The sequence below is a fragment of the Euleptes europaea genome, chromosome 19, assembly GCF_029931775.1.
Source record: "Euleptes europaea isolate rEulEur1 chromosome 19, rEulEur1.hap1, whole genome shotgun sequence".
NCBI lineage: Eukaryota > Metazoa > Chordata > Lepidosauria > Squamata > Sphaerodactylidae > Euleptes > Euleptes europaea.
Window position 1 is genome coordinate 14,612,502 of NC_079330.1, and position 25,244 is coordinate 14,637,745.

The 25,244-nt window shown below is 45.1% G+C and overlaps 1 protein-coding gene across 5 annotated transcripts in view; it reads left to right on the plus strand.

The window, feature by feature from the left end:
• Positions 1-25,244, plus strand: part of CAMTA1 (calmodulin binding transcription activator 1) — an 815,188-nt gene that overhangs the window by 251,959 nt on the left and 537,985 nt on the right. The gene's annotated exons all lie outside the window — the stretch shown is intronic.

Sequence of the window (25,244 nt, forward strand, 5' to 3'; positions counted from 1 at the left end):
GATGTGCTCTCCTTGATGTTTTCTTGTAATCACATTTGTTTGCTTACAGTTTTTTAAAAAAAATTGGCCATCTAATCCACAATGGAGCTGGTAGTCATTAGTATGTATTTTGTAAAAAACACAGAAATAAATGAAATGGCTGTGAAGTACCTACACATCATAGAAAATCTGAAATAGTTTGCCATTTCTACACAAAATCATGGAAATTAATTAGGCATTCTTACATAGAACACACCCACACAGACATAAAAACCCAAGAAAAGAAAGAAAGAAAAACTTGGAGAATTCCAAGCAGGTTTATAAAGTAATGGGAAAATCTGGAAAAAGCCCTGAATTTCTCTACTCCCTAGGCATTTCATAATGTTTTCTGTTTTCAGAGAATGCTGTTAGTATTGGTGATTTCTCGGACCCATCCCTGGAGTGGGATTCAATGTGCATGCATGGGAAAACTGGGGATATTAAAGATGAAATCCTCTCTTCATGTTTACCATGCAGATACGGAGACTAAATTGTAAATTTTCTCTGATTGCTCACTTCCTGCGGCAGTGCCTCTTCATGACATTTGTTGTGCCCCCCCCCATTCCCCCATGGTAGCATTTCATAGTGATCAGTGGGCTGCAGTGTTTGGGGGAGGCAGGGAAGATCCAATCTGCCATTGGAATATTTCTTCTGGATCCGACCCACTGAGACTTCTGAGTAATGTAGAATAGAATCAGGCTGGTAGTCCTGTACAGTGCAGCTGAGGGTGAGACAAGGACAGGAAAAAGTATAGTGAGAAGCAGAGGTGGGTTGAAAATGCATGGTCGCTTTATCCTCCTTTAATCCGTTTTAGCCAGGATCGAACGCACATTAGGTGAAACGCATGCATTCGATCCTGGCTGAATCCTGGCTGAAACAGGGATTAAAGGAGGATAAAACGACCATGCGTTTTTGCCCGTGGTTTGCCTGTTCACCTCTACTCTGTTGTATATTGGGAACAGCTGCCTGGGAGCTGTCCAATGTTCTCTTGAGATTATCTCCTATGGGTCTCCTGTCTCTAGCTGGTTCAGAGATGTTCAGTAATCCCATGCTATCACTTTCAAAAGTGACAGCATGGCTCTAGGAGAGATTGCATGGATACATCATACAGTATGAGCTGCTGCCTCCATGTGGATACACTATTTGGCTCTCAGAGAATTGCCATAGCCATACAAATCATGACAGCCGTCATGGAGACAGAGGTTCATACAACTGGGACCTTCATAGGTTGCCGACAGCAGGCCCCATGTTTTCTTTCAAGTGATGGAAGCACCTGGATTCTGAATCAGGCCTCCCTGGCTGGTTCCTTAGCTGCCTCTGGACTGCTGGCTATGAGCCGTCACCACCTGCTGCCTCTTCTATGTGGTTTTGGGCAAGCCCCAAGTGCTTCTCCTCCCCCCCTCCCGTGAGTACTGATTGTGAAAAGCTCTCTACCTTGCAGAGATATGAAGACAATTTCCCCACAATGGTGCACGGCAGAGCCTGAATCCTGAGGGCACTGCAAGGCATTCTGGGGAAAAAATGTATGGCTAGGGGGAAAGGAGTAACTTCTTTTAAAGTTCACATTTGCTTGACTATCAACTATCTAAGACCAAATCCTAGAAGCAATGCAAGCTTCTTCTCTTTTTCTTTGTTTCTTTCCTTTTTTAACAACTCCCATTTGGAAAGTCTGAACCAGGCAAGCTGTTGTGTAGCATTTCTAGGCAGCAGGACTTGGCAATGATTAATATTTCTGAATCCCCAAAGTTCTGCGGCACTGGACTCCTACGAATCAATAGCAATTTACATGCGGTGTCAGTATCTATTTGGGGTAATTTAGTTTTACTTCGGCTACCTCCTAGTTTTATTTTTAGCATTTTAATTTCCCTCTGCCAGGTTTTAGGAAAACAAGAGTCACTTTCCTCCTTCGGCAGATGAGGTCTATGAGATGCGCATGCTGTCTTTTCCTGTTGATAAATTCTAACCTAATAAATCATGAAACTTTTTGAAAGGCACAATGCCTAAGAAAAAGGAATTTGTTTATTTTAAAGGTCCCATTCTACTGGTACTGGATGAGGCCTCTCTCTTCTCAACTGCTTAGTCATGGGATAGTTTCATAAGTGGTACAGAAGTTGCTATTTCACACATCTCTGCAACCATTTCACAAATAGCTGCATCACAAACATTCACAATGCCTTGCTCTTATCCCCCCCCCCCATTTCCTTATCTTCCTTCTAGATTTGAACATTTGGGGAATATTCTTGTTGGTTTGCATCATTGGCAGACAATGGGGGACCACGGCAGGGAATATGAGATGTAGACAAGGAGATTGCAAGATGGTTGAGACATTTGAGGGCAATATTTTGTGTTCTGTAACAGAGGGACAGGAGCTGTTTTTATATGGAGGAGAAAGGCAGGTACCCTGTGGGCAGGATTCATGGTATTTAGAAATGTTACCTTAAATCTTGAAGGGTTTGTGTGTGTGTGCTAATTACCTTTTTTTACTTGAAGATGTTTCAAGTAGGCAAACACCCACAAAGACCAGAGTTGACCTCAAAAAGGTGATAAAAGCAGCAGCGACAAGAAATTGAGCAGGCAATGGACAGCTGAATTGAACCAGGCTGTGAATTAGCACAGAAACTAAACAGCAAAACTATGTAACCAGGAAGTCAGTACCACAGTCAGTGGAAAGGGCTGCAGCACCAAGGACAGCTCCACAAGGAGAAGCAGCGTTGCTCCCACAATCGCTGGAGTTCGGTTGAGCCTCTGTGCTCTATGAGCCAGCCTTACTTCTTCTATGAAGTTTCAAGAAGCTTTAAAAGGCAAGGCTCTGGCACCATGATTCTGTAGAGTAGCCTGCTGTCACCTCTGATGCTGACCTCTAGAGGAACAAACATCATCGGCTGAGTGGAAAACTGATAATCATAGGTGGCATACAGTGCATTTCAAATGTTCAAGATGCTCCTCATGCATTGCCTGAAGTAATCCTTACAAAAGTCCTGTAAGGTAGGCCAGTATTATTATCCTCACATTGCAGGAGGGGGGGGGGAGATGCTCAGGCTGAGAGAGAGTGGCTTGTTTTAGGGCACTTTGTTTCAGGCTGAGATGAGTTCTGACCCAAGAACTTCCCATCTAACACCGCACTCTTCATCACAAAAAGGTCTGGGTGGCTAGTGTGGGGTATCTAACCTAGAAATGTGCTCTGTTCTTCAGTGAGGTCAAAAAGGCATTCCCCTCTGGAATGCTTTTGTAAACTCAAGTCTCAGAAGACCACCAAAACCGACAATTCTGGCTTGAGATCCCTATCGGATGGACTTGTGGGCTTGGACCAGACTCAAGATTGCATCGAGCTTTCTGTGTTGCTCACTGCAGAGGCTGTATCCATCACGGAAGATGTTTTGCCACTTGCCGACAAACACCCCCCCCCCCATTCAACCTGGCAATGACGGCAATCAAAGACAGTACCTCTTGCTCATTTTTCACTCCTGAATTAGTCAGTGCCGCTTCTGTCCCCCCCCCCCCCCACTCCTGGGTGTTCTGCAGCCTCTGGCGTTTTCAAATCTGCTGGTTAAATTCAATTCATTATGTAAAACGCAGCCTTGCACCTTGTGTGAGGAGGAGCGGGAGCCATCCCACAATAAGATTTAGAGGTACCCTATTGGGATAATGATGTAAAATCACCATTAAGACTAAACTGCATGTAAGGGACTTGAGAAATGAAAAGAGAACTCCGAAAGAGAAAAACCCTCCGTGGGTAACACAAACCACCATGAGGCAATCTGTTTCTGCTGTTCTGGCAAATGTTGCCAACTATCCAGTATTGCCCCTAGACAAATAAGGAGGAGCACAGTGTTGTTTAGGGGGAGGGTATCTGCAACTGTCCTGGATTAGTGTTTATTAGTGTTAGTGTTGCAACTTTCCTGGAATGTATATTTCATTGGGATTGAAAGAATATTATGTACTTTCCCTGGCAGATTCTGACAAGATGGTATCTGTGTTTACATGTGTGCGCGCATGAACATACATACACATGTGTGTGCACTACCTTTCATAATCAAAGAGGTTAGATGACTCCTGTGTGGGTTGAACATACCTAAAAAGCACCAGTCTCAGAAGGTAGGCCAGAGAATACTCAATAGATAGGCTAGACTTTTCATAGGCTAGACTTTTCATAGGAAAGTTTTAAAGTGGCAAGCAGCCAGGGATGCATCCTGTGTGGCCCTGTGGTATTTAGGCCAAAATATTTTGGTGCCAGGCCCTGATCCAGTATTATTCCAAAGAGGCCTTAGTCCAGGGAGGCTCTTTCCAAGGAGACCCCCCAGATACGTAGACTTCTTTTTCCCCTGGTCTCCTCACACCTCTGGGTCAATTCTTCCTCCAGCCTTCTTTTCCTTCCTGCCTCCTCCTCTCCTCGGCCCTTCTCTAGAATTTGAGAAATGGAGCCAATGGTAGCCTGAGATCCTTAGGATGAAACCATTCAATCCAACGGTGTCCCAAGACCCTTCTGCTTGCCTCTCTGTGACATAAGGGCAGTGCAGCCAATCACAGGCAGAGGTTGTGGTGCCATCACCACCACCAACATCCCGGAGAGCATGCTAAAGTAATTTGGTTTCTCATTCCGAAGGTGGAATCCAGACCCCTGTGGAAACCCCAAGCATGCAAGTAGGCACTGCTTAATTACATTCAACGCCACAGGGTTTTGCAGGTATGCGGGAACCTTTGCAGTATATTAATTTTGCATTATATAATTAATAGTAAAGTTAATTGATGAATTATTCAATTTCCATGTAAAAATAGGGGCAATAAATATTAATAACTTATTTTATTACGGGAATTTCCATTTCCTGTGTCATTAACGAGAGATTAACCAAAGTTGGTTTTAAATGGAGATTGAAAACAATTGTGCTGTTGAATTAATTTACAGTGTTAAGGTCGTTATACCAGGATCATAACTTCTTGTGTTGAAGAGGTTTTTTGTTTTTTTTTTAAGATTGGTGACAACTAAGGATGTTGTCAGCCATTGGATCTTTTCCTGCTAAACTACCCCCAAATCTTTGGCAGCTTTTAGATGTAAGTCTTAAATCAGTCTCTGCATACATCAGTATGTGATAGAAATGAAAACGCATATATTGGCTGGAATCCAAAGAATAGCCGAGGTTGTTCTGTATACCCAAAATTGATAGCTCTAACAATGGATAGTGCTGACCGTTACATCTTTGGAGGCCCTGCTTCAAATGCCCCTGTCTTGAATACATGAAGCTGCCTTATACTGACCCAGATCCTTGGTCTATCAAAGTCAGTATTGTCTATTCAGACCGGCAGCGGCTCTCCAGGGTCTCAGGCAGGGGTCTTTCACATTACCTACTTGCCCAGTCCCTTTAACTGGAGGAGCCAGGGATTGAACCTGGGACCTTCTGCATGCCAAGCAGATGCTCTACCACTGAGCCACAGCCCCTCCCCTTCTGAGATACGGAGGGTTGCAACCTGGGAGAGGGCCTTCTTGGTCACAGCACCAAAGCTCTGGAACTCTTTCCCCAGGGAGACTCGTCTGTCCCCGTCTTCCACCACCGAAGACTTTTTTTGTTCCATTTGGCAATCCCTCAATGATCTTCCTAACCAATGTTTTGTATGTATTGTAACTGTTTTAAGTCTGCTTTTTAAACTCTTTTAAGAGTTGTTTTAATGAGGTATGTTTAGGAGGGGGGTTATTTTACTGGTTTTATAATGTATTTTATTCTGTGTTTTAAATTGTTAGCTGCCTTGGTAGAGGTAGAAAGGTGGGGTATACATTTTATACATACATAAAATAGATGACTTGTGGACTGCACTGCCACCAGCAAGTTGTTGCTTCATTTCTTACCTCTTCCAGGAAACTACCAGGTGGCCTTTTTCAGCCTCCCTCCATTTGCAGTATGAGGATAATAATATTGGCTTATTTTACAGGATTATTGTAAGGATTGTAGTAGATAATATATGTGAACACTTTGGAAAAAGATAAACTAATACTGAGAGTCATTGTTATTAGAGTGCAGGATGGGGATAGTATGATAAGATGCCCCTTTCCCAATGAGGTGGGGGAAACCTCCCTGTACACAGAGAGCTAGATATCTGAGAGATGGGTTATATCTTATCCTTCAGCTTGACATGCAAATGTGAGATTCCTCTAAACACACAATCTGAACAGTTTTTGCATCACATGACTTGCTGTTTGTGTCCACCAACTCCAAGTCTTCTTCCTAGTGTTGGCAGCTCTGGGTTGGGAAGAACTTGGAGATTTTGGGGATGGAGCCTGAGGAGGGTTTGGGGGGGGACTTCAATGGGGTATAATACCATAGACTCCACTTTCCAGAGCCACCATTTTCTCCAGGTGAACTGATCTCTGTAGCTTGGAGATCAGTTGTAGTCCCAGGCTAATCTCCAGCCACCACCTGGAGGTCAGAAAGCCTTCTTCTTCCATTCCCTTTACATCATCAAGCTAATGATTCCCCACTCCTCCACATGAGCAGCGGAGGCTAATCTGTTGAACCAGGTTGGTTTCCCCACTCCTACACATAAAGCTAGCTGGGTGACCTTGGGCAAGTCACAGCTCTGTTAGAGCTCTCTCAACCCCACCTACCTCACAGGGTGTTTGTTGTGGAGAGGGGAAGGGAAGGTGATTGTAAGCTGGTTTGAGTCTCCCTTAAGTGGTAGAGAAAGTCAGCATATAAAAACCAACTCTTCTTCTCCTAAACAGGCAATATCTCATTTTTGACATTTTGTTTCATCCCTGATGGTATATCAACCTTTCTCTTCTCTCCTTTTCGGTGTTTTGTTTGCTGAACAGGAAAAAAAAAACTATACAGAGGCAGTATCATAGCCATTGATTTGTAAAGATTTTTTTAAAAAAAAAAACTCACAGAGGTCCAGTAGAGTAGGGAAGCCAATCATTAATCCTTTCACCGGCTAGTCCCCCCTTTTTTGGTTTTGTTTTAAAACCAGCCCAAATGCGGCAGCGGTCGAGATCAGTTCATTGTCTTCGACTACTTCATTTTAAATATGTTTCCCATGAATTATTCAGCCAGACAGCAGGTGAGAGTGGGCTTCCCCTGTACGGCTTGTTTTATTTAATACTCTGCTGGTAACCGAGGAGAGCGGCGCTGCTGTGATAGGCAAGATCTGCTAACTTAGGCAGATAAGGAGGCGTCTGTGTATCCTGATGCGGCACTTAATTGGTACAGATGTTGAGATTTCAATTTCTGCCCAAAATGCTGCGTAAGGCAGGTCGCTGAAATTAGGAGCCAGACAGTGCAGTCCTAAGCAGAGCAGCACCGTTCTAAATCCATCGAAGTCAATTGGCTTGGGAAGGCTGTAACTACTTGAGATAGAACTGTTAAAGAGAGTTTGCGTATTAAAAAATATGGGACATGCACAGTAGGCTTTTGGTACAAAACAATATTTCCCACAGGGGGACTGAGCTGGCTCAGTTGCACAGCCTCCGTCTAGGAGTACCAGCGAAGTCGCGTTCGGGAGGCGGTGTGGAATCACACAGCCACGAGCACAAGACTTCGGCGGGGAGCCGTGCAGAGCATGCAGTGATTCCCCACTTTCTGTGCTGCCGGAGCTGCTGATCACAGAGGGAACTGCAGGGAGCCCAAGCCACAATAACAGATTATAGACACAAATCCAGTCCAGGAGAGCCAGCTGCGCGCTGCCGCTTACAGTATCGCTCCAAAGCCGACCTCACCCATTTCAGCGTGGGCACGCTGTTTTTCAGTGATGCTCCTCTGCAAGTGCAGCCTGTCCTCCTGCCAGTTTCACTGTAGCTTCTTTGCACCGCAAAGCTGTGTCATAATAAAGGATCCACAGAAAGACCATCTTGCATGTAGGTCTGTGTTATGCTGCAACATTGCAATAAATGGAAAATTGCAGAATGTGGAAATGGGGGCTAAATTCTGAGCCCTCTCAGTTTAAAAAAAGAAGCAGCAGCAAGTTCTTAGACCTTATGACCGATTATGCGTATACAATTTCAGGTAACCCAAATAAGTTCCCCAGTGGTTGGCTGGGGGATTCCAGTCAGCTTTAGAGCTCCTTGCCCATTCCTATACCCAGCAAGCATATCCTTTATTTAGGGGGAGGGGCTGTGGCTCAGTGGTAGAGCATCTGCTTGGCATGCAGAAGGTCCCAGGTTCAATTCCCGGCATCTCCAGTTAAAGTAGGGGTCGGGAACTTTTTTTCTGCCATGGGCCATTTGGATATTTATGACATCATTTGTGGGCCATACAAAATTATCAACTTAAAATTAGCCTGCCATATTTGGTCATATGTTTCTCCACGGCCCAGGTGGGAAAGGGTTAACACAGTTTCTTGGGCAGTCCTAGAAGCTCCATAGCTAATGACTCTTCTGCAAGGGGGAACAAGATTCCTTTTCTTGGCAAAACAAACTCACATCTGCCTTGAATAGAGGTTATTCCTGTCCGCGGGAGGGGGCAGATCGCCTGTCTTAGATCCTTCGGAGCTAAAGATCTGCCAGGACTCACGAAGGGCCAAATGATTTTGCGGGCCTTAAACGGTCCCCGGGCCTGACGTTCCCCACCCCTGAGTTAAAGGGACTAGGCAAGTAGATGATGTGAAAGACCTCTGCCTGAGACCCTGGAGAGCCACTGCCAATATGAGTAGACAATACTGACTTTGACGGACCAAGGGTCTGATTCAGTATAAGGCAGCTTCATGTGTTCATGTGTTCAAGCATACATTATGTACATTTGTTTAATTTCTATAATTTACACAATCCAACTTTTCTTAGTACAGAACATGGATTGCCTGGGTGTAGGTTTGTCTGTCTGTTTAACTGGACTTACATTGTCCAAACTAGTGCAGACTTCCAATGATTGAGTGAAAAGGGTGAAGGTTTCTTCTGCTAATGAATTTTTTTTTCCCTGTGGCTGGTGGAAAACACAGTTGAACATTGAGAAATCGCAGTGTGTTTAATGTTCCTTTATTAATGTCTTATGAAAAAAGGAAGAATTGTCCACAAGAGAGATGTGATTCTGGATTAATTTTTTGGTCTCTGTTGGGGTTTGTGGGAGCAGCTCTTCCTGGAGAAAAGTCAGAGCATTTCAGGGGGGACCCGGCAAACTCATATTTATTCATGATATTTAACTGGGTAATAAAATTAAAGACTTTGTGGCATTTTAAATGCCTTACAGCTTAATTTATATTCTGGCATGTTAATGAAGAACCAGCTTTTGTCCAGGAGGTGAGATATGCAAAAATAACCTTTAAGTTGCTCATAATTAACCTTTAATGATATTCCCTCCATTTTTGCCAATTTTGTTTTTGTGCATCAGGAAATGGAATGGTCACTGAGACGTCAGTTGTTGAGGCTACTCATTTCTTCTCTGCGGTTAGCAGAGCACAGCAGATTTTTTTAAAAAAATTGGGATTATTTACTTGCTAAATTTCTTCCTTCAGGAAATCTAGCACAAAAAATGGGAATGCTAGCAATTGGAGCCCAGTTTTGTGCCTGGCAAAAAATAGAAGAGCATTATTAGATATAGGGTGAGATATAGGCTTCCTCAGGAGGTGTTAAGCTCTCCTTCCCTGAAGGTTTTTAAGCAGAGGCTAGATGGCCATCTGTCAGCAATGCTGATTCTATGAACTTGGGCAGTTCATGGGAGGAGGGCATCTTGGCCATCTTCTGGCCACTGTGTGTGTGCGGGGGAGGTAGTTGTGAGTTTCCTGCATTGTGCGGGGGATTGACTAGATGACCCTGGTGATCCCTTCCAACTCTATGATTCTATGAAATGTGGCTGAATGAGCTTTTTGTGTTGGTTTAGGGTCAAACCCTCCCCCCCATGTAATATTATTGATCCCCAATGTCTGTTTAATTTCTACAAGTTGAATGGCATTCATATTACTTTGCAAATATACACTTGCCTGTTTGCAACATAGAACAGACTCCTTCTCCTGCCCCTGTTTAAGACTGAGGCTTCTTTACTGATTACTCTTCCTGCATTGTCCAGCATAAGGTCCCAGATTCAATCCCCGGCATCTCCAGCTAAAATGGCCCCAGGTAGAGGATATGGGGAAGGCTCCTCCTTGAAACCATAGAGAGCTGTGGCCATTTGCTCAGCAGGGTAGAATTACCAATCCTCTGGCTTTGCCTTTGTTTCCTTCTTTCCTCCATCCCACGAGCTCAAGGAGGCTTGTTTCCTTCTCTGTTTTCCCCCACAATAACCCAGCGAGGTAGATTATGTTGAGCAAGAATGATTGGTTCAAGGTCACCCGATGAGCTTCATGGCTAAGTGGGGATTTGAACCTGGGTCCTAGCCCAGTGTTCACACCGTTATAGCTTCACCTGTTCATATGTGCAGTGTCACTATCAGTGAGGGTGAAGAGGTGAGAGGTTCACCATTTCTGGGGATAAGGGGAGGAGAATGCAAGGTAGGGAAAAAGAATGGATGTGGTTGCCTTTTGTTTGGGGTAGTAATTTCATTTTAGGGCTATAACCCTTAAGCAGTACTGCCTGTCTTGGAAAAACAAGGCCTTTTACACAGTTTAATTTGCTTCCTCCCCCTCTCTGTTTTTGCCCCATAATACATTTTTACAGCTACTGAAGCGGGATGGCATTCCGAACAACTCAGCCGCCAATGGATGTACCATTTAATCCACCGCTGGTTGTGACACTTGTAAGCCCGGCAAAACCGTGCATTTAATTGGGCTGAATATATTTCATGACTAGGAAAGGCTTCATTGATTCTGGAGACTTTTTGATGTTATCTGCAGAAACATTAACATCTCTGAGAGATGCTCGCCCCAACCCCCCGCCCTGATTAAGGTGCCCGATAAACGTTACAAGTTTCATTGCGTTATTTACGAACAAAAAGGTGACTCGCTTTGGGAGTGATGTCAAAGATAGCTGGGTCTGCGCTGTCGGGAATGAGGCAGGTTGTCCCGCAACTGGCTTTCAAGTTCCTCCTTGCCAATCGGAGCTTTCCTCTAATTACAAAACGCTGCAGATTGAACTGGAAACTTCAGAGAACCTGCCAATCCAAATTGTTGAAACACTCTGCCACCTTCTTGCTCTTCAAGTTCTGTGAACTAAAGACTGAAGCATCTGAATTATGCAGGCGGAAGAACATTTGCTTAGAGAAATGCCCAGGTGCTGAAGCTGGAAGGTGGTAGGAAAAGAGCTTCTGTTACATGTACAGAAGGAGAGAGACGTAGGTTGGTGGCAGAGCAACTGCTTTGCATGCAGCAGGTCCCAGGTTCAATCCCTGGCAGCATCTCCAATGAAAGGCAGCAGGTGTTGGGAAAAACCTTTCTTTGCCTGAGACCCTGGAGAGCCATTGCCAGTCAAAGAAGGCAAAGCTGAGTTAGATCGACCATGAACCTGATTTGGAGTGGATAAATTATACTTCCTTTTTTTGGGGGGGGAGGTTTGGGTTTTTCCCACCTTTATTTAAAACTTGGTGGCTCCTTTGTGCTGTTTTGAATATCTAAGCATGGGCACTGTTTCTTTCCTTCTTCCAAGTAAGCTGTTTTGAGAGGAATCCTTGCCCAATTACATTTCAGGCCACATGATAATGTATTTAGTATTCTTTAAATAGCGCCTTCAGGGTTTATAGATTAAGGTCTCCATCACGAAGAGTTTTCAGGATGAAATTCAACCAGTAAGGAGACACGAGGAGGAAAGTAAAGATATGAGGTTAGAAGTGGTCAAATATGCGCAAATACAGTTGCATGTTTGTGGGGTCCAACTTGGTTGGTACCTTCAGTTTTAACCTCCCAAAGACATGGGTTGCTTCCCAGTCAGAGACAGGGCCATCCTGATTTGTAGTCGAGAAGCAAACCACAGTTTGTTGAAGCGCCTCCTATTCTATGATCACAATAAATTGCAGTTTTCGGAAACCATTCAGCAGGTTTCTTTGCAATGTGTGCATGCCAAAGCCTGACCTGAGTAATTGTGGTTGGAGTTGTAGCACTTGGGCATCCTCTTAAACGAGAAACCCAGCAAGGGTTCCTTCCAGGGAACTTGGTGTGGCTGCCCATTCTCTGCGCTTTGATCTCTTCTCCCCCCCCCCTTCATGTTGCTTGTTTTATCATTGAGGTGTCTCTTCTTTGTTTCTTCTTGCTGTGAGTTTTTAGCAGCTTTGTTGGGGATCTCGGCAGGGCGTTTGATGCCATGCGTTCTAATGTTTTGGCTTTTGGCTCCTGCTGGGGAGATGAATGTTTAATGAAGGCCTTTCTCCGTTGCCACTGGTCTCTTTTCCTGCTGCCTGCTCACCTGCGCAAATAAAAAGTCTGGTGCTTCTTGGGGTTCTGGCTTCTCTCTCTCTCTTTTATTTTAAGCATCTGATACTTGGAAACTTGTTACCGGAACCCGCCCGGCTGGAGCTCCAAAGCCAATTTAAGCAGTAAGGGAAAAAGCTGGAGACATAATTTCAAGACCCATAAGCAAACAACTTGCAAGCAGTTGATGGGAAAGTGGGGGGTGAAATGAGCAGAGCATCGCCTACTGAGTTTACCTGGAGAGAAACCATTCGTGCATCCCTTTATCTTGGCCTCTTAACTTATCGCATCTACTTTGCATTTAAATGGAAATATTTCCCCATGTTTTTAATGCTGCACGTAGGGTTAAGCATTTCTTAAAGTGCACTGGGTAGGAAGGCACAGAAGCACAGTGGGGGTTGCTACCTGTTGGGGATGAAGGGTAGGGATAGGTTGGTAATCTCTGCAGTGTCTGTATGTATAGTCTTGGATTGTGGAGGGCTGGATCAAGCATTCTGCCCAGCTCTGGTGGAGCCACCAGACTACTTTAATCTCCTGCATCCAGCACAAACTCTTTGGAAACTCTTTCCTTTCTTGTCTCTTTCTTGTTACTATTTTTTTCATTCCACCCTTTCTCCAAGGAGCTCAGGACAGCCTATGTGAATCTCTCCTCTGCCATTTTATCATCACCACAATCCCGTAAAGTAGATTAGACTAAGAGAGAGAGAGAGAGACTGTCCCAAGGTCACCCAGTGTGATTCATAACAGTGGGGATTTGAATTTGGGCCTTCCAAGCCCCAGTCTGACACTTTAACCACTATTCCGCAAAGGCTCCTAGTAAAGCCAGCCCAGGAACTCCCCCCTTTCAGGAAGCATTCCTGGTGTGAAATACTAAATTTCAGGAATACAGCAACCTGTTTGCTTGAATAGGGCTCAGTCCATCCCACCTCCCAGTGTCCGCAATGAAAACTTGCAGATTGACTCAGTCCCACCTGTAAGGAAATATTTTCTAGATGCATTTTCTGAGCTGCCTCGTAGGTTCGTAGAGGCTTTCCTCAAGAGCTGATGGAAAGGCCTGACATTTACCTTTGGATTCAAGCACTGGCTGTTTAAAAATTCATAGACATGGCTCTTCTGTTTTTAAATACTTTTGCTTCCAATTTGCCAGCCATCTATTTGTTCCAGGCAATTGTGAACACAATCGGTAAAGTAAGCATCAACTAAGGGTTTAATTGTTCCGCCTAATGGACAATGACTGATGAGATGGAAGCCCCAGCCGGGCTGGTACCTCTAACCACACTGACATGCTGCTCTCGTGGCAGCTGGCTTATTGGCTCCATCCCCCTCTGGGCTTAGTGAGTCTAATTTTTTTTTTTTGCTTTCTCAGAAAGAGAGTCAGTGGTCCTACTGTTGACAGCCTAAGTGTCTGCCACATAAATGTGTTGAGTTCACAATCCACTGTAAGCCCTAGACCACTCTCAGAAGTGCAGCCGCTTAACCACATCTCTCTCCCACCATTTGAATCTTGAGTTTTTATCTGTATATCTGTGTGTCTGTGTGCCTACTCTGCTCCTCCCACAAAGAACTAGAGCAGCTTACATGTGGTTCCTGTCCCGGCCTGCTAATGGCATCAGCATCAGGACTGCGCATTATGTCTCCAGACTGTGATGGATTTTTTATAGCAGTACAATAAACCTTTTGATTTTCCTACCAAAGTTTTTGTTGCAAGGGGACAAAATTCTTTTCCTCCTTCTTGCCCAAGCATCTCTTTCAAGGCTCAAGCCCAGACAGGGCTATCCCTTATAACCTCCCGTTTATTTCTGGGTCTCCCAGATCTAAGTCTAGTGCTGTAACCACTTCAACACACACGCACACAAACAGAGAGAGAGAAAGAGATGGCCATTGTTATTTCTGTTTTGCCAATGGGAAACTGAGGCCAACCTTTTAGTCTGTGGCTGATAAGAGGTTTGATTCCTGGCAGTTCAATGCCACCTTTCATGCTTTGATCTGATATACTTTCCCCTCTGGCATCCTCGGCGGTTTGTCCTCCTCCCGCTGAGGTCGGGCGAAATTTATAGCAATTAATAATGATGATAAAAAACCATTGCTAATAATGATTTCTGCACCTGCTAATTGTTTGGCGCCCTGGACCTTTAGGGTTATTTCCAAACCTTATTAGAGCAGGAGTTTGGAGGACACTGAATCTGGACGACGCCGGGGCTGTCCAGGACGTGGTTGCCGGCATTCATAATCATGCCGGTTTAATTGAGGGCGAATGCCTCCTTCGGGTCCCTATTGGACTATCAAGCGTGAAGGTAATTCGGAAAGCATTAATGCACCTTCCTTCCTGCAGTTTGTAACAGGCCTGCTTTGCCGCGACAAGGCCTTGTTTTACGGCAGAGGCCAGAAGCCCTGAAATTGTCAGCTATGAAGAAGCGCCTTTGGTGGGGAGGACTCCGCCTTTGGCTGCCTCCGGAGCTGCCCGCCACCATCCATCCAAGTCTGTTTCCCTAGGATGCTGGGCACCTCATGCTTTTACTCCTTGGCCAGCACGGCTTCTGTCAGAACAGTTTAACTCCAAAAGCTGACAGGAGGCAGCTGGCCACTGGTGAAGGCAGCTGCCTCCTGCAACTTGGTTGCTTGCAGCCTGCCATCTCCTGTCTTACCTTGTGCTGTTCGGAGCTTGTCACAGTTTGCGTCTCCCTTTTCTGACTGCTGCCATCCTCGACATCCCTTGTTACCCTGGCCTCGCCCGTTGCCGCTCCTCGAATTTTCTATTGTCAGCTTCGGAGTGCTCAGTCTCTGTTGTACACCTGAGTCTGTACGTCCTACCGAGAATATTTGGTTGCCCCTCGTATGGCATTCCCCATGTTGAGTGCCCCCCTCCTCAGGTTTTCCCTCTGAACTCATGTTACTGTGCTGTGCATTTCCCTGCTCTTCTGCTGCACCATCGGCCATCAGCTGTGCACAGGGCAGGAAAATTCTCCGTGCCGTGATGTCAGAATACAGGGCACGCTGTTCTAGTCCGTTCCAAAAGGGAATGGTGTGTTGCCTGCTGCTTTTAGTAGTACTTCCATGTTCTTGGTAATGTTCCATTTCGCGCTCTGAGAAGTGTCATGTGCATGGACGAGGGTGTGCTGATAAATGTTAATAGCAGCAAGAGTAATTCCTCCGTTGTCACACTAAGTACAGCCTGCCATAGTCATAGCATTAATAGTGCATGGTGGCACCTTTGCACTACCAAGTTTACAGTGAGTACCACCAGTCAGGACCACCCCCACCACCCTTCATACCGAGCCCTGTTGAGCCCTGCCCAGCAGGCTGATCAAGCACAGATGGATGGAATTCAGATTTCAGGATCCTATTTTTCTTGTTTGTTTTTGAGCCGCAATGCAGCAAAAACTTGCCTGGTGCATCACTGATTGAGCATTTGTTCTGTACCCATGAAGACCAGCAAGTGTTGAATTAGGGTTGCCAGGTCCCTCTTAGGAGCCCCATGGTGCAGAGTGGCAAACTGCAGTATTGCAGTTCAAAGCTTTGCTCACAACCTGAGTTCGATCCCAATGGAAGTTGGTTTCAGGTAGCCGGCTCAAGGTGGACTCAGCCTTCCATCCTTCCGAGGTTGGTAAAATGAGGACCCAGCTTGCTGGGGGTAAAGGGAAGATGACTGGGGAAGGCACTGGCAAACCACCCCGCAAACAAAGTCTGCTTAGAAAATGTCGGGATGTGACGTCACCCTATGGGTCAGGAATGACCCGGTGCTTGCACAGGGGACCTTTACCTTTAGGTCCCTCTTAGCCACCTGAGGAGGGTGGGGTTTGAAGAGGGGAGGGACTTCAGTGCCATAGAGTCCAATGGCCAAAACGGCCATCTTCTCCAGGGGAATTGATCTCTATCAGCTGGAGATTAGTTGTAATAGCAGGAGATCTCCAGCCACCACGTGGAGGTTGGCAACCCTATGTTGAATCCAGCAGGGCTGCCATTGGTATCTTTTCTCCTCCTGAAGTTCCCTGGATTTTGTCCTATTCTTCCCGCCCCCATTTATAATTTCTGTGATTCCTTTTCCAATTGGAATGTTTTAGTATTTTTCACCTACCTCTAGCCCCTGTGAATAGGACACGCACTAAAAGCAAATATATGGGTAAATTCCCTTTTCCTTTGTGCTGCTAATGAGATTATATATACATTTTATTTTGGCCTTGTTTTCTCTGCAGTATCTAAGCAGAGGATTTCAAGCCATGGACAAAGATAAGATATGGGAGCAGTGAGGCCTTGTGCCAGCAAATAGCATACAAGTGGATAAACATTTTCTGGCCCTGGCTGGATTGCTTGGTAATCGATAAATATAGATAGAACGGCAGCATAAATCCACGTGTCAAAATGATTTTTCAGCCCTGTGAGAAACAGATTTCGAAAGAAAGATCTGGCAAAAGAGGGGGGGGGAAGGTTTTCTCCAAGACAAGTTCCAGTTGGTTAGCAGTCTTGCTATGTGCTCTGTAACAAAGCTTTAATATAATTAAATTTAAAATTCCATGTAGAATCTAGTGGGTAGGCAGATGTACCGGTATGTTAAACTTTATGTCGCTTGAAAATGGTTTTCAAGTACATCAGAGGGAGACCAGCCAGCTGTAAAATTATCTGCTTTATGATGGTGCATCACAGCTTTGGTCTTTTTCTTTTAATTAAAAAATATACCTTTAGTCTTACAACCATGCAGGCAATCTTGACTGTAACTCTCACCACCTCTCCCCCCTTTTCTCTTCTGGTTTTTCTCTTCTTTACACATATAATCCTAGTCTTAGGAATCCATGAGTGGAATGGCAGTGGCTGGAGGTTCCACAGGCAGGTAAATGATGGGTGGTGAGAAAAGGTGAAGTGTGTGGGGGTTTTGTGCATGGCATGGTTCTGTTATGTGCTGGCTTAGTGGACACATGGCTCCAGTATTGTCATTTAACTCCTGCCATAACAGGGTGGGTCCTCTTCCCTCTCAGGTGGCAGGGAAGTTTTCTGGGGGAAAGACAGGAAGATGTTGCTGACAGCAAGCTAGCAGCAGCAGACTGCCATCTGGGTTAAGTGTGCTGTCTTTTCCTTATGTGTAGCCAGAGGCATGAAACCTGGGACAAGAGCTGAAGGGCAAGAGCCGAAGAGCTCTTGGCCCTTTTGTACATAGCCTGTGGATTGTAGCCAGCACCCTTGGATGAAGCAGCTCCTGAGTCCCAACCAGCTCAAGTCGTATTGTTGTTTTGTTTGTTTGGGGTTTTTTTAATTGCATTTTTCATGTAGATATTTATTTATTTATTTATTTTATTCAACTTATATCCCGCCCTTTCCCAACCAAGTCGGGCTCAGGGCAGCTTCCAACAGTTAGTATATAATACACTACAATATGTTTTCAACATAAGTTAAAATAATTACGAAAATGCTAAATTATGTTTCAGATGATTATCCAACAAGGGAAGCTGCTGATCAGCATAGAAAGTTCTCACACATCCCAAAATAAAAGGAACTCTTCACAATGCTGGTCAAGCAAAAGATCCAGAATTATGTACCGTACCTGTACTCATATGCATATAAGAGATTTCATATTGATCTGCTTGAAAAGACAAGGAGGATATTTGAGATGGCAAAGTCAAAGTTATGAGCTGCCCTGGGTCCCTTTGGGGAGAAAAGCAGGATACAAATATAAATAATAGGGCTTTTCCATACAGAAGATCCCAGAATCAGTCCTGGCATCGGTGAGAGTTACCAGGACTTCTTTAAGAGTTGTTTGGTTAGCACAGTGGTATCTGTTGGGGCATGCCGTGTAGGGTTGCCAATCTCCAAATACTAGCTGGAGATCTCCTGCTATTACAACTGATCTCCAGCTGATAGAGATCAGTTCCCCTGGAGAAAATGGCCACTTTGGCAATTGGACTCTATGGCATTGAAGTCCCTCCCCTCTCCAAACCCCTCCCTCCTCAGGCTGTGTCCCAAAAACCTCCCGCGGGTGGTGAAGTGGGTCCTGGCAACCCTAATGTCGTGGTATGGGCAGCTCAGTTTGTGATTCTGCTACCTGTCAGTGCAGCTTTCAGAGTCACAGGAGCCTTGCTAGACCAAGACAGCTGGCAACCCCATTCATACAAGTTGCCTCCAGAACTCCGTTCTTCATGTTGTTCAGTCAAGGTGTGCATCGTTTCACAGCGGTGACTCTATTTTAAACGGGGTTCAGGAAATAAGGATCTATGCCTGCACCCTGCTTGTGAGTTGGGACTTAACCTCAGCTGTCATCAGCATGAGACTTACACTGGGAGGGGGCTAAGAGGGTCTTCCGCCATCGGTATAGTTGTGCTCTAGGAGGCTCCTCCAGGTTCACGACCTCCCTGATCACTGGATGTTGGCAGTGTCACTGTGATCTCCAATGCTCAGCTCCTTGCAGTTGAGTCTTTTGGAGCATTTATTTTCTCATCTGAAAGAACATCAGATGCTGATTAGTTATACCAAGGGTGTTATGATGGGAACACAGGAAGATCCTCCAGATTCCCCAAAGAAATGATCCCAGGCACTTGTGAAAGGCCTTAACAGGTTTTATTAACATATATTCAACTTGGGCCTAGAGGCCTTAACTACATCAGTTCCAATTAGGGTTGCCAACCTCCAGGTAATAGCAGAAGATCTCTTGCTATTACAACTGATCTCCAGCTGATAGAGATCAGATCACCTGGAGAAAATGGCCGATTTGGCAACTGGACTCTATGGCATTGAAGTCCCTCTGTCCCCAAACCCCACCCTCCTCAAGCTCTGCCCCAAAAATCTCCTGCCAGTAGCGAAGAGGGACCTGGTAACTTCTAACAGTTAGAGCAGTTCCTTAGTGGAACAGGAGCGGTTCCTCAGTGAAACAGGCTTCCTCGGGAGGTGGTAAGCTCTCCTTCCCTGGAGGTTTTTAAGAAGAGGTTAGATGGCCATCTGTCAGCAATGCTGATTCTGTGACCTTAGACAGATGATGAGAGGGAGGGCATCTTGGCCATCTTCTGGTCACTAGGTGTGGCGGGGAGGTAGTTGTGAATTTCCTGCATTGTGCAGGGGGTTGGACTTGATGACCCTGGTGGTCCCTTCCAACTCTATGATTCTGTTATTCTAACCCTAGTTCCAACAGCCTTCTTAACAAGAACAACCACAGCTTGATCTTCCTAGCTCCTCCACCAAACTTTTGTTGGAAACAAAAAGATTTATTTCTTTAAACAGATTTAAGTTCTGAATAAAAAGAAACCCAACCTCAGGATTGAAAGCAAGAGACTTTTAATTATTTTCTGCAGCAAAAAATAATGAGAGGAAAGATATTAGCCAAAGACCACAAAATGAAACTTTTCCTCTAACAAGCTCCTCCTAGTTCTTAATTTTTTATACTTTTTCAGAGTTCTTTGTTCCAAGAGGATTTGAATATCTCCTCCTCTCAAATCCACCCTAACTCTGATCTCATCTTTGTGGTCACATGTATATGATCTCATCTGTTATTTGGTGATATCCTGTTCCAGATATGAAAAATCACCTGCTTTGTTCAGTTTAAGTTAGACAGGACTATTTTCTACTGACTTATATAAATAACCACAGCTTACAAATATAATAGAAAAATAACATTTTTCTAATATGCTAGAATTAAATTAATTAAAATCTTACACATCCCACACTTTCTCTCTTTCTTAACTGCATTATCCTTTGTAACTCTTCACAACACAAAGGATCCAAATTGTGGGTCTACCTTCCAGCACAGAGTTGAGCACCCTTGAGTCTGTGTTGGAGGTCACGTGAATTAGAGATGCCAGCCTCCAGGTGGGACCTGGGGCTCCCCCCGAGTTACAGTTCATCTCCAGACAATGGAGAAAATGGATGTTTTGGAGGGTGAATTCTATGGCATTATACCCCACTGAGTGCCTTGTCCTTCCCAGGCTCCATCCCGAAAGCTCAGCAGCTACAGTGTGTGAAATGGGAGGCTGTGTACTGTGTGGTGTTTTAGTGGTCATGTGCATTTATTTATGTGAATGTGTGGTATGCCCGAGATGCATCTATTTTGTAGAGATCTTGAGGAGGGAGCTGAACCATGACAATACTACATCTCCTATTAGTAATTTTATCCTATTATCTTAAAGGGACATAATAGAGACAGCAATTTACCAGGGACAAGTTCCAGGACAAAAGGACCTCTTAGATCTTATGAAATGTTTCCTACCAACTTAGAGAGAGTTAAAATGCTAAAGTAGTACTATAGTAGTAGGCTCAATTTGTGGCTCAAGAGCCACATGTAGCTGTTTCATAGGGTTGCCAGCTAAGTGCTGGCTGGAAACTGGCAGGAGGTTTAGGTTGTGGGGACATTCTGGTTTGCTTGGGGTTTTTTTTGCCATCGAGTCACAGCTGACTTATGATGATCCCGTAGGGTTTCCAAGGCAGAAGAAGAGTTGGTTTTTATACGCCGACTTTCTCTACCACTTAAGGGAGACTCAAACCGGTTTACAATCCCCTTCCCTTCCCCTCCCCACAACAGACACCCTGTGAGGTGGGTGGGGCTGAGAGAATGTGACTTGCCCAAGGTCACCCAGCTGGCTTTGTGTGAAGGAGTAGGGAAACAAATCCAGTTCAGATTAGCCTCCACTGCTCGTGTGGAGGAGTGGGAAATTAAACCTGGTTCTCCAGATCAGAATCCACTGCTCTAAACCACGGCTCTTAACCACTACACCATGCTGGCAAGAGATGTTTAGAGGTGGTTTGCCATTGCCTGCCTCTGCATCATGACCCTGGTTCCTTGGCGGTCTCCCGTCCAAGTACTTGCCAGGGTCAAGGCTGAGAGTGTGTGACTGGCCCAAGGTCACCCAGCAAGCTTCCCCGGCAGAGTGGGGATTCGAACCTGGGTTTCCCAGATCCTAGTATAATACTTTAACCACTACACCACGCTCTACTGACCTCAAATTTCTCATTATTTTCCTCCTTCTGCTACCCCAGGCAGAAGCGGGAGGCCTGGGGATGGTGGGCAGGAGCCTCCCTACTCCCTTCACTAGTGAAATTTAGTTTTGTTGCATTAAACATTTATTTGGTTATGCTAATAATTATTTTTACTATTATTGGATGTGTGTGTGTGTTGTGGCGGCACACAGGGGATACAGTAATGTGGCTCTTTTGGTTGATAGTAACTGAGTATGTGGCTCGCTGTGGATCATGGAGCATGTACTGCTGCATTAAGGTTTCAACATTATGCATTTTAAAATCTCAAGAACTGCAAAGTGTTACCATATTATGATGGAAAACCTTACCCTTGCTCAGTTCCCTTTGTTTCTTTTAATTTGTAAAAAAAAGTTTGGGTAGCATCCCCTGCCATAAGGTTTGAATGTCAGTGCTCCCTGTTTTGCAGGCATCGTCCCATCCCCATGAAAATAAGACCTGGAAACCCCCCCCCCCCAATAACAATGATAGTTTGGTCCATTAATTCTCTGGAGCCATTGTCAGCTGGTTTTAGGATTCGCCAAAGGGTTTTTTGAATGAAACTTCCAAGAACCTTTGTGACATTTCCACATTTTAATTAACCTTCCAACAGCAGTGCAAATGTTACAAAGACGGAACCTGAATGTCAGTGACTATCTCCAAAACGCATAGACAGGAGAGGCAGAAGTCTGACAGCCACAGTGGAGACCAACAAGGCTGGGAAGCAACCGAGGGCCTTGCCTGGTATTGGGAGCTACTGAAGTGGATCTTTAATCTGTCACAGGCTGGGTTGTTAGCCCTGGACATTGGCAGTTTAGGTTTGCTCAACCATGAAAGCTCCGTTTGGGCCAGAAAAAAAAGTTCAGGTCTCGATGTTTCTAACCCGGTATGGTATTCTTAAAACATACCGCAGGTTGTTTTTCGCTTTTCCCTTTTAACTACTTCCTCTGGACAAACAAAGGTTCTTGAAGTGCTGCACATCCCTGCAGAACCTGTTAACAGTGTGGATCGCTTGCATGTACGAATGTACCTCTGTTGTGCTCTGTTTAACAAAAATCAATCTCTGGTATGACCAGACTGTCATCTTTGGGTGCTCTTACCAGCTGGATTTTAGCATTCAACCAGCCTGTTTTTTTCTGCCTATTAAGGACTCCAGAGCTTAAACCTGGAACCCCATGACCTGGGACTAGAACTTGGCTTGGCAAGCTATAGATGCCTGCACAGTTCTAGTGAGGAACAAAGGGAGATGGGTGTGTGACAGGATTGGTAGTAAGCTTGTGGACTGGCCACACTGGTGATAAATCCAAGGAGCCTGACCTTCTGGCATGGCCAACACAGAGAAGCTGGCTGTTCAATGTTTCAATTAAACCCTGTGCTGAAGAAAACATCCCTCTAGTCTGTGGTTCTTTATGCATGGGTACTTGGACTCACATTTATCTCTGGACTGTCTCGGTTGTTCCTTGGAGTTATGCATGAGTTTTCCGTCCCTCAGAGATGACCTCGCGCCCAGCCCTAGCAAATCCCGGGTCTTCCCGATGCTATTTAATCCTGATTCTTCGATCTCTCCTGAGATCAGCCTGGGTCAAATCGTCGTCCTCTCCACGCATAAGCCAAAGAGTGGGACAGGGGAGTGGGGTGGTGGTGACTTTTTTAACAGTGAGCACGACAGCCAATTACAAAGCAGCATTTCAAGGGGCAGGGACTCAAATGCTTCCAGATTTTCCATCTCCCAGCTGTCACATAAAAATGGGTTTTAAAACAACACTTTGATCTCCCCCCTCATTCCTTCCTTTAAAAGAGCTCCTTGTGAAATGCTTTTTAACACAACTCTTGGGTTTCCACAGTGGGGGGAGAGCGGCACTGGATGTTTTTCTCACAATAAGCACTACAGCCAATTACTAAGCAGCATTTTCAAGGGGTGGGGACTGGACTTGAGCTGGTGCATAGCATTTTTAGCATTTGCCTCAGAAAAGTGTGGGATGAGCGCACATCGAGCCCCAGGTAAAACTCCCATGCACAATAAACCTATGATGGGTACAGCTACCATCAGCCTGGTACCCACGTTTGCACATGGATTGCCCCCAGTTCAGAGAAGCAGTGGTGGTACAGCTCAGTTGTGCTGGGTCCTGCTTTTGCCGTCTCCCGGCAGGGACAGTGACACTGAGTGATACAGATGGCAGGAGGACGGTGTGTTTACAAGTGAAATGAGGTTGTATATTTTAAGCCCTACTGTAAATACGAGTGACGGGCCAATGCATCAATGTCGGGGCCAGGTAGAGAGGGTCGGCTGGCAGCCTTGCCTCTTGCAGGCTGATTTGCAGCTTGGTCTTCTGCGGAGAGGAGGATTATTTTCTCCGCCACCCTCTCCCTCCCTCCCTCGTGCTGGCTTTTGTAGCAGCTGACATCCCAACTGGATCCATACTTTCCTTGAATATTTTGCTGACCTTTGGATTCTCTTCTGTTATTCTTTGAGCCTTGGAAATGCCCTCCCCTTTCTGCTGAGATGATCTATGAACAACTTTGGGCCAGCTCTGACCACCACCACCCCCAAGCAATTTTTCTACTATCTGTTGGCTTTATGAAATTTTAATCACGATATATTAACAAGTTTGTCTGCAGATGGACTTGAAACAAAAAGAATGATTTTTTTTCATTTGCAACAAAATAGAGCAACTTTAATTCTGCAGTCTTCTTTTTGGATTGTATATATAATTTGGATGTAGTACTGTATGTAAATGCATACTTATGTAAATAGTGCTGTGCCTGAACATACATACTCCATCATGCTTCAGCTCTTGCTTCTTAGTGGGAACAACTTTTGTTATGAAGTTGAACTCCCATCTGGTAGCTAGATGCTGTTAGAGTACACTGAGTATGTTTTTATTGACTGATCACATTGATACCCTACTTTTCAGCCAAGGTTGTCTCTCAGACTGCTTACAGCACTTTAGCATCTAACACTTGGATATATATAAAACAAGAAGAACCAAGGTCTTGTGGGGAGCATTTCTACTCCCTCTCTATGGGCCCCTGTTTCATTCTCTCTTGCTCGGCCTAATTTTAACCACTCCCCACCTTGGCCAATAAAAAAAAAGGTAAAGGTCTCCTCTGCAAGCACCGGGTCATTCCTGATCCATGGGGTGACGTAACATCCCGACATTTCCTGGGCAGACTTTGTTTACGGGGTGGTTTGCCAGTGCCTTCCCCTGTCATCTTTTCTTTACCCACAGCAAGCTGGGTCCTCATTTTACCGACCTCGGAAGGATGGAAGGCTGAGTCAACCTTGAGCCGGCTACCTGAAACCAACTTCCGCCGGGATCGAACTCAGGTCGTGAGCAGAGCTTTTGACTGCAGTACTGCAGCTTACCACTCTGCGCCATGGGGCTTGGCCATTGCCTGCCATTAAACAAAAAAACTTTTTTTGCTTCGATTTCTCTCCAACCTTTGCTCATAACCTTGCGGATGTGGTCAACCTTATGCACATACCCTTACACATATGACCATGCAAACCGGACAATTACCCCAGGTTTGCAGAAACATATACCTTTGCCTTGCTGCCCCATCAGGAATTTCTTGATCTGCACAGAAAGTCCACCCATTGCTGTTGAATATATGATGCTAGGGCCAGTTGGGTGTGTGGCTCTTGAAGGCACAGTTAGGATTTTGGACTCCTCTGGGCAGAAGGAGGTAGAATAGAGTTGCTCCTGGGTTGTCATCACAAGTGTTGCCAACCTCCTGATACGCTGTGAAACTTTTCAGAAACTTTTCACATCTGTACTCAAGGCGAATTGAAATTCTTCTAGAGACATGCAAGGCTGATGAAGCCTCTTTTGGTGAAACGCAAAGAATACCTGGGATCTGCGTACTGTTATGCGGTTCTGAACAATATTCATATCGTGGTCCCCACCAGACGCTTTACATTACCCTTTTGAGGGATCTGCATCGGCTCCAAAACTACGGGTGAAACAAAGGATACTGACTGTGCACTTGGTGCAAGTCAAGTCCACGGACGGATTATTTTACTCTGTGCTGAAAGGGTTCTAAAGATATAA